Genomic DNA, 7,545 nt, shown 5'->3' with positions numbered 1-7,545 from the left:
TGAAAACATCTGTAAGGCATCAAGTCTCCCTGCTCCACGGTCATTTCCTGCAGCGATTAGCCGCTGGGGCGTCTCACGTTGATGACATCAGCATCAGAGGGGAGAGCTGAATTAATGTGATTTTCCCTGACAGATAAAATGTCTCTGTTTAACCAGGCAGAGGCAATCTGCTCCTAATGTGCTGTGCTGTGTGTGTGTGTGTGTGCGTGTGTGTGTGTGTGTGTGTGTGTGTGTGTGTGTGTGAGAGAACATGGCATGCGTCAGAAACCAGTCTGGGTCAATGTTGATTAAATAAACGACTGTGTTTATAGGCCAGACCTGCTTCTCTCAACACACATGTGCATGTATAAACGCACACACACACACACACACATTGAACACCCTTGAAAATGTCACTCAGTGACATGTTTTTGTGTGTCACTGAAGCGCTCCAAGCCCTGTGGCGTCATAGGATGGAATAAATGTTAATCAAGCAATTATTGAGCCGCGACTCAGTGTGAGTTTTCCACGTAAATCCAGTCTGTTTCACTTCAAACGTGAAAGGCCGAAGAGTTCATTCACACACACACACACACACACACCTACAAACACACATGTATCTACATACAATAATTTATAAGAAAGGACAGCAAATTGTGTTACATGATGATAGACAATTAGCATTAAATGCCCCCTGCAGCCGAAATTATAGTGTATGTATGAAAGCGTGTGTGTATGCTTCTGATTGAGAGATTGCGAGAGAGAGAGAGAGAGAGAGAGAGAGAGAGAGAGTTAGAGAGTTAGAGAGTTAGAGGTAGAGTGTGAGAGACTCCTTGCATAATCACTTAACCCCAACCCACCCTAATGAATTTAAAGGCAAGCATGTGTGTGTGTATGCTTCTGATTGAGAGATTGCAAGAGAGAGAGAGAGAGAGAGAGAGAGAGAGAGAGAGAGAGAGAGAGTTAGAGAGTTAGAGGTAGAGTGTGAGAGACTCCTTGCATAATCACTTAACCCCAACCCACCCTAGTGAATAAATAAAGGCAAGATCAAATAGATTATTAAAAAATAATAAATATGCAAGAAAGGCTTTTACAACAAAAAAGGTTTCTCCTTCTCATTCTGAACATACTAGCACCAGCTCAAACACTTGTAACATTATAAATACACAAACCTATCATAACATCAAAACTTTTCTCCCTTTCTCACTTTTAAACATGTAAAATAATTATCTAAACCTGACTGACACCACATGAAAGATGTGTGCATGTATGTGTATGTGTGTGGTGTGACGATGACTTGTTTGCTCACTGATTGTAAAGTTTTAGGCTTTGACACTGGTGATTGTGTGCGGAGTTAACAGAAGACAGGCATTATAGTTCAGACACAGTCTTCTTCCATATTGTAAGACCAATGTCTCTGAATCACTCTCTGTCCTCTCTAAAGGTTCTCTATGTACGCCAGCCCATCCTGACCAGGCAAATCAAATCTCTGGCCATCATACCATTACAAAAGAATGGTCTGATGTCTGGGGATACGACTGAACCCTCAGGCGGGGGGCCGACTTAGGTGATTACTTTGTGTAGAAAGAAGGAAAGAAAGTACATGAGAGAGAGAGAAAGAGGGGCAGAGAGAGAGAGACAGAGAGAGAGAGAGAGAGAGAGAAAGAGAGAGAGAGAGAGAGAGATATTTAGGGAGACAAACAGAAGCAGAGAGACTTTTCATATTCAAACCTTTTCATTCAAATTCAAATTCTCACATGCCTCTCATTCACCTTCAGCAAACAAGCAAGCGCCCATTGTAGCGATCCATGTGTTCAATAAGGGGAAGTTCTGTGCTGTGGCTTTTGTCTCCCTCACCCCCTTATCTCCTCCAGTGTCTGAACTTCGTTTGCATGGCTTCACCCAAATACAGCTGCTTTTTTTGTCCCTGGACATCCACACCCGGTAACCACAGAATTTTCATGGCAACAGTGGTTGTAGCCTGGCCAGGCAATAGATACAACTGACTGACCAATTATCAATACACTCGGTTTGGGTGAAGAGCTAAATAAAGCACATCAAGATACGGGAGAACGGCTCACTGTTGAGATAGGGAGAACATTTTTAACTGACTTCTCTGATTCACCGTGATATAGGGGAGAGCGCTCTGATAACGTCCTGCTTCAGCTGCGATCGGTGGCAAGAGAGGCAAGGTCTGCACACACACACACACACACACACACACACACACGATTAAAACTCGAAAATACGTAAAGAAAGCAGGCTCAGACGCATTCTGTTGGACTGTCAGTGTATCTATTGGTTTTATAGGGCAAAGGACACATTCCGGCTTTGGGATAAGAGCAAAATAACATTTTTTTCCCGTTACACCTGATCGGGACATCATCATTTTGGCAACCTATACGGCTCCCTAACACTGCGCAAAGTTATAAGGCTGTCTTGTACTTCAGAATAAAATCGTTTCCATGTCAGAGTCGCCAATAGAATCCAGAGAGACCACAGACAGAAGAAAAGAGAGTTAACTCCTCGGATTTGTCAGAGGACACATTATATGTTGTAGCCTATATATGCAGTATATTGTTGTACACAGTTATATAGTATGTAGCTACTGTATATAGTTGTATGTTCCGTTAGACCAACTCCATCCAGCATCCTGCTCAATCAACTCGGATAGACTTGAGAAGAAGAAGAAGAAGAAGAAGAAGAAGACGAAGAAGAAGAAGAAGAAGAAGAAGAAGAAGAAGAAGAAGAAGAAGAAGAAGAAGAAGACAGCCTATCGGACTAAAAAAAACAGAGATGAATAGATAACTTGAACAAAACGGCTCTTTACCTATGCGTCCAGACCGCCTCTCGCGCCCCTGACACCCCCACACCGCCCGCTGCTCATCTCCCGGCCCGGCCCATCGGCGCAGGTACAATCCACAGATCACAACAGACGCATAGTCTAGTCCAAATATAGAAAAGAAGAAAAAAACTCCGAGGGCATTGAAGAAAAATAGAAAACAGTGGTAAAATATGCCTACTCAAAATTTGACCTTCTCCAAGTGCCCAAGGTCAGTTTCGGCTAGTTTGTTTCTCTTCAGATGTTTGCAAATTTCTGTTCTACATTAAATCTCGTTCCTGTTGCGGAATGGACTGAAGTGCGTCGGACTGGACGGCGCGGAATGATCAACTCTGTGCGCTCTGAGCTCCCGATAAGTGTCAAGCTAGTCAGAATAAAACGTAGCACTTCCGGTAATATTTTCAAAATGAAACACGGTGTGTGTGTGTCTGTGTGTGTGTGTGTGTGTGTGTGTGTGTGTCGTCAAAAAAAGACATACCCTTCCATAAAACAATATTACCAAAGACCCAAGATAAGCTAAAATTAAACCCTATGATCCCTGGTGGGAAATTGGACCACTACAGCAGCAAATAGTAAAAGAATATACAGCAAAGAAAATGTGAATATAAAGAGTAATATAGCAAAAGAGGGTCATATAAACATTTTCAGTAGAAATGTATGAATAGAAATACGAAAATGTATGAAAAGTCCTGTAATAAAGTGTGCAAAAAATAGTAGAACTGAGTCAAATAAATAATGAATTGAAAATATATGATAAGATAATATATCAAAATATAGAAGTGCAGCATAAAATAAGTTCGAAAAATATCAATATGCATGCAGTATATTGTATATCAAAAGAGAGGAAAATGAGAATAAGACAAACCACATATGTAAAATGACAGCATACATACAAGATGTGCAAAAATGTGGTTATATTCACATTAACATATCTACAGGGGGCTATATGTGTACAGAATGTACAGAATGCAAGCTGTAGATAATATGTGCGGATTTGAATATGTGCATTATAGCAGTCCACCTTATCAAAAGCTCCAGATAGAGGCACCATACAGAAGAGTGACATTGATGTCTGTTCCCATTGTCACTATCATAATCAGAACACATATATGAATGGAGGAATGTAGAAAAAAGTGTCCAAGGACATGTTTGAGTGGACAGACATATAAACTAAATGCTGTATAGATTAGTCCATAGGAATGCGGCAAGTAGTCCAGGATAATTTAGGAACCTATACAAGCTGCTTCACCACCCTCGGCTCTGTGTTGCATCTTGGAGAGATGAGGTGGAAGCTGAATGTGCTCCAAGGCTGCATCAGCTCACCATAGAGGGGGTGGGTTCTTTGTAGCTCACTGAAGTCATCCTTTTCTGTCATGACAGTCATCCTTTTTTGTCATGAGTTGAATCTGAAGTCAGTCAAAGAAAACCATGGCCTTGACCATCTAAACATCAGAGCGGCATGCTGGATGGTGCTGAAAGCCCTGGAGAACATGATTCTATGCTTCCCAGGGTCTCCGGGTCCACTGATGGTGTTGTCCATGCCTATATGCCTGACCAGACACTTTTTTTCAGGTACTAGCCCAATTAGGCCACTGGCTGACCAATAAAACTGTCCCAATGTCTTATTAGCCTCACACCATTGGGCAATATTGTAATACAATTGTCTTAATTGCCTTAATTATTTCCTTAATACAATATAATCTTTTTAGTATTTCATTTTCAGTTAGAGGTTCACCTCATATTTATAATTCTATAAATATGAAAATATTTATTCAGCTTAATATTTTGATATGTTTTGTTTTTATAAATCCCAAGACTTTTTTTTTTATCGTATATATTATTATTTTTTCTTTTTTTTCCAAAACGTGAGCTATTTCACGTTTTTATTTTGAAGGAAAACTTCTATAACTTCCGGGATAGTTCTGCCTAAGTCTGTCTCGCTTGACGTAGCTCGGGTCCCGGCCCCGCGCGTAACTTCACTGAATATTTCCCCTTTGACGCATCGTCATCAAGTGAAGTGGGCTCGTTACTCCCCAAAAGTAATAATGAAGTGATACTAATGTGTTATTTATTTCTCGTTTTAAAAAATAATGTCACTTCTTTATAGATTAATGGGTTAATTAGGCGTGTACCTTCGTATCAATTGTTTTACTCATGCGCTTGTTCTCATATTACCACCCACCTGATCATTAACTTTCAGTACAATTTGGTCTATTTAGTAGGCATACTGGGCATTTTAAGGGGGGTGGGGTGGAGCAAAGAGAGACTGAAACAGTATAATGTAGAAATTCAGGGGTGTGTTGCCTCCTAAAGCAGCTGCACTCAGAATGATTAGAAGAAAACACAGACCTTTTTTCCTACGCTAATGAAACACGAAGGACGGGTGCATGACCTTCACTGCTTATTTCCTTGTGTGTTGACATAGGATACAAAAAACTTACATCTGTAATACACATATCTGTATGTAGGGACACAAATGAACATATGTACATAATAAATAATGAAAAAATGGATGAGAAAAAATAAATATTTGATTGTATTCCTGCGTTGGCAATTGAATCTCCTCCGGCCCAGGCTGCGCACACATGTTGGCAGAGAAACCCGAGAGTAGTGGAGTAGTGGGAGTGAGCCAGCAGGCTAGAGAGAGGACCAGTTAGCAGTATCTGCAATACAGCTGAACTGAAAACATCACAGGGATTCAGCTGAGAACTCCCATTCCTATTCAATTATTGACGAGACTAGAGACTTGCTGTAGTGACTCACCCCTTTCCCACCGCACGTAGGAGACACACTTCATGACTTTTGTCTGGTAATATGCATTTGTAAAAAGGATAATTTTCAAGAAGATATTTCCAAGGATAGTATTTCTTGTTTTAGGTTTTGAAAGACATTTCCAAAACATGCAGTGCTACAAGTCAGATATTAGCATGTAGGTTGAAGACACTACTTTAGGATAGAAAATAAAGTGAGGCTACATCAGAATGCCCAAAAGCAATGTGACCTACAGTATGCGGTAGATGATACAGGAGACTGTGTTCAAGAGTTATGTATTATCTGATTACAATCCCATGACTTTCCCTTCAGCTCTGTGAACTGGCTGTATGCCCTGGTATCATCGGATTATCAGGGTTCAAACAGTGCATCACATATGAACAGCCATTACCTGAACAATAAGACAGCTGACAGTTTAGTTTCCTGATGTCAGACCTGTCCACTTTCTGTCTGTTTTCAATTGACATCAATGTTTACATCTCATTTATTGTTAGGCTAAATGTATTCTCAGTATCTTATGTTGTGTAATTTTGTCAAGTCAATTTATATTTGTATAGCACACTTCATACCAACAGTATCACAATGTGCTTCACAAAGATTGATAGCAAATTAAAGTAATAGAGGAAGTAAATCAATGATAGTTTGGCACAAAAAAGAAGAATTGAAAACAATAGTTTAATGATTAAAAACAAGGGAGCAACAGCAAGACACAAAAGACGGTACAGCACAGGTAATCACACTAACACACACACACACACACACACACACACACACACCCAAAGACTGCAAACTAAAGTGAAAGACTTGGCTATAAATTACTGTAAAGAGATATGTTTTGTAATATATTTTCATTTTGATGGAGTTGTATATTTAACAAGATACATTGTGATGTATTATTGCCTATTGCTGGAAGAAGTAATGGTGCTTGACAGCATGAGTGGCACTTAAGACCGTCATCACATGGTTGAGTCCAGCTTTCTAGTTACAGCTGCTTTATGGTGTGTAGAGTTCAGATGGGTGAGTGTAACATTAACTACATTTACATGAAGTCTGGTAATTCATTAATAGCAGCCACACTCCCAATGAAACAACCTCATCCAGGAGAAACACTTCTTCAGACTACAATAGGATCAACAGGGTTGAAATTTCAATCCGGTTGAAGGACCAGGGTTTGCTTTTTGAAAATGTATTAAACATAAAAAGAACAGGAGAAATCTAGTCTAAGAGCTGCATGACAGATACACACATTTCATTCACACACTAGATGGCAATGTGACAAATTAGTAGAGTGTTTTTGAGTTAAATGAAACAATACAGACCTGTTCAAATCATTTAATTAAAGGATAAAGGATGCTGGGTTTAAACCAGCCATTGAACAAATACACACACATAAAATATGTGATATGGCAAATTTAAATCTGTTGTTGCAAATTGCATGACACACTGGCTGAAACTTTGCCCTCCAAAGCATAGGTGGCATCGCAATTCAACAATTTAACATTTGGTCACACTGCAGTCATCATTCTGGATGTTTGACTAGGAAGGATCTCAGCCTACTGGAAGCTACTGTCCTGTCTGCACCAATAATACCTGTAAAAGTCCTATTCTTAGATGCACACAGGCCCTTTTGCATAGGCTCAGACTTTACACTCACACGAGTATCATGACTGCCAAAGTTGTTGAATCACAGTTACAAAAAAAGCCTCAGGATTTTGTGAGCTACCTCTTTTTGCCGGGACTTAGAGATGTATATGAGCCTCCATTAGTCTGAGGACTGGCCCGCATTGTCAGATGAAGTCTGATTGTAGGTTAGACACCGAAGGGGCTTCTAATGCATTATTGTCTCTCTGCCCTGCCTCACTTTCATTCTCTCTCTCTTATATTGCTCTTTATGAAAAATGCAATTCAATATCCTTGTGGCCTCTGACCCCGAGCTGTCGCAGCCTCATCTG

General features: G+C 40.1%; 1 protein-coding gene across 2 annotated transcripts in view; it reads right to left on the bottom strand.

Annotated features, from left to right (window-relative positions):
• The window catches only part of gcgrb (glucagon receptor b), a 32,915-nt gene extending 29,819 nt beyond the window's left edge, over positions 1 to 3,096 (bottom strand). For both annotated transcript variants that reach the window (XM_071543429.1, XM_071543430.1), the window contains exon 1: positions 2,810 to 3,096. The gene's annotated coding sequence lies outside the window, so the exon portion shown is untranslated. The remainder of the gene's footprint in view (positions 1 to 2,809) is intronic.
• Between the last annotated feature and the right edge of the window lie 4,449 nt (positions 3,097 to 7,545).

This window comes from Centroberyx affinis, unplaced genomic scaffold, assembly GCF_046629955.1.
Source record: "Centroberyx affinis isolate AG114_WGS23_722 - 3 ecotype Tasmania unplaced genomic scaffold, CSIRO-AGI_Caff_v1 ptg004317l_1, whole genome shotgun sequence".
Lineage (NCBI taxonomy): Eukaryota > Metazoa > Chordata > Actinopteri > Beryciformes > Berycidae > Centroberyx > Centroberyx affinis.
The sequence above is the reverse complement of the archived record's forward strand: the minus strand, read 5'-3'. Positions and strand labels throughout refer to the sequence as shown.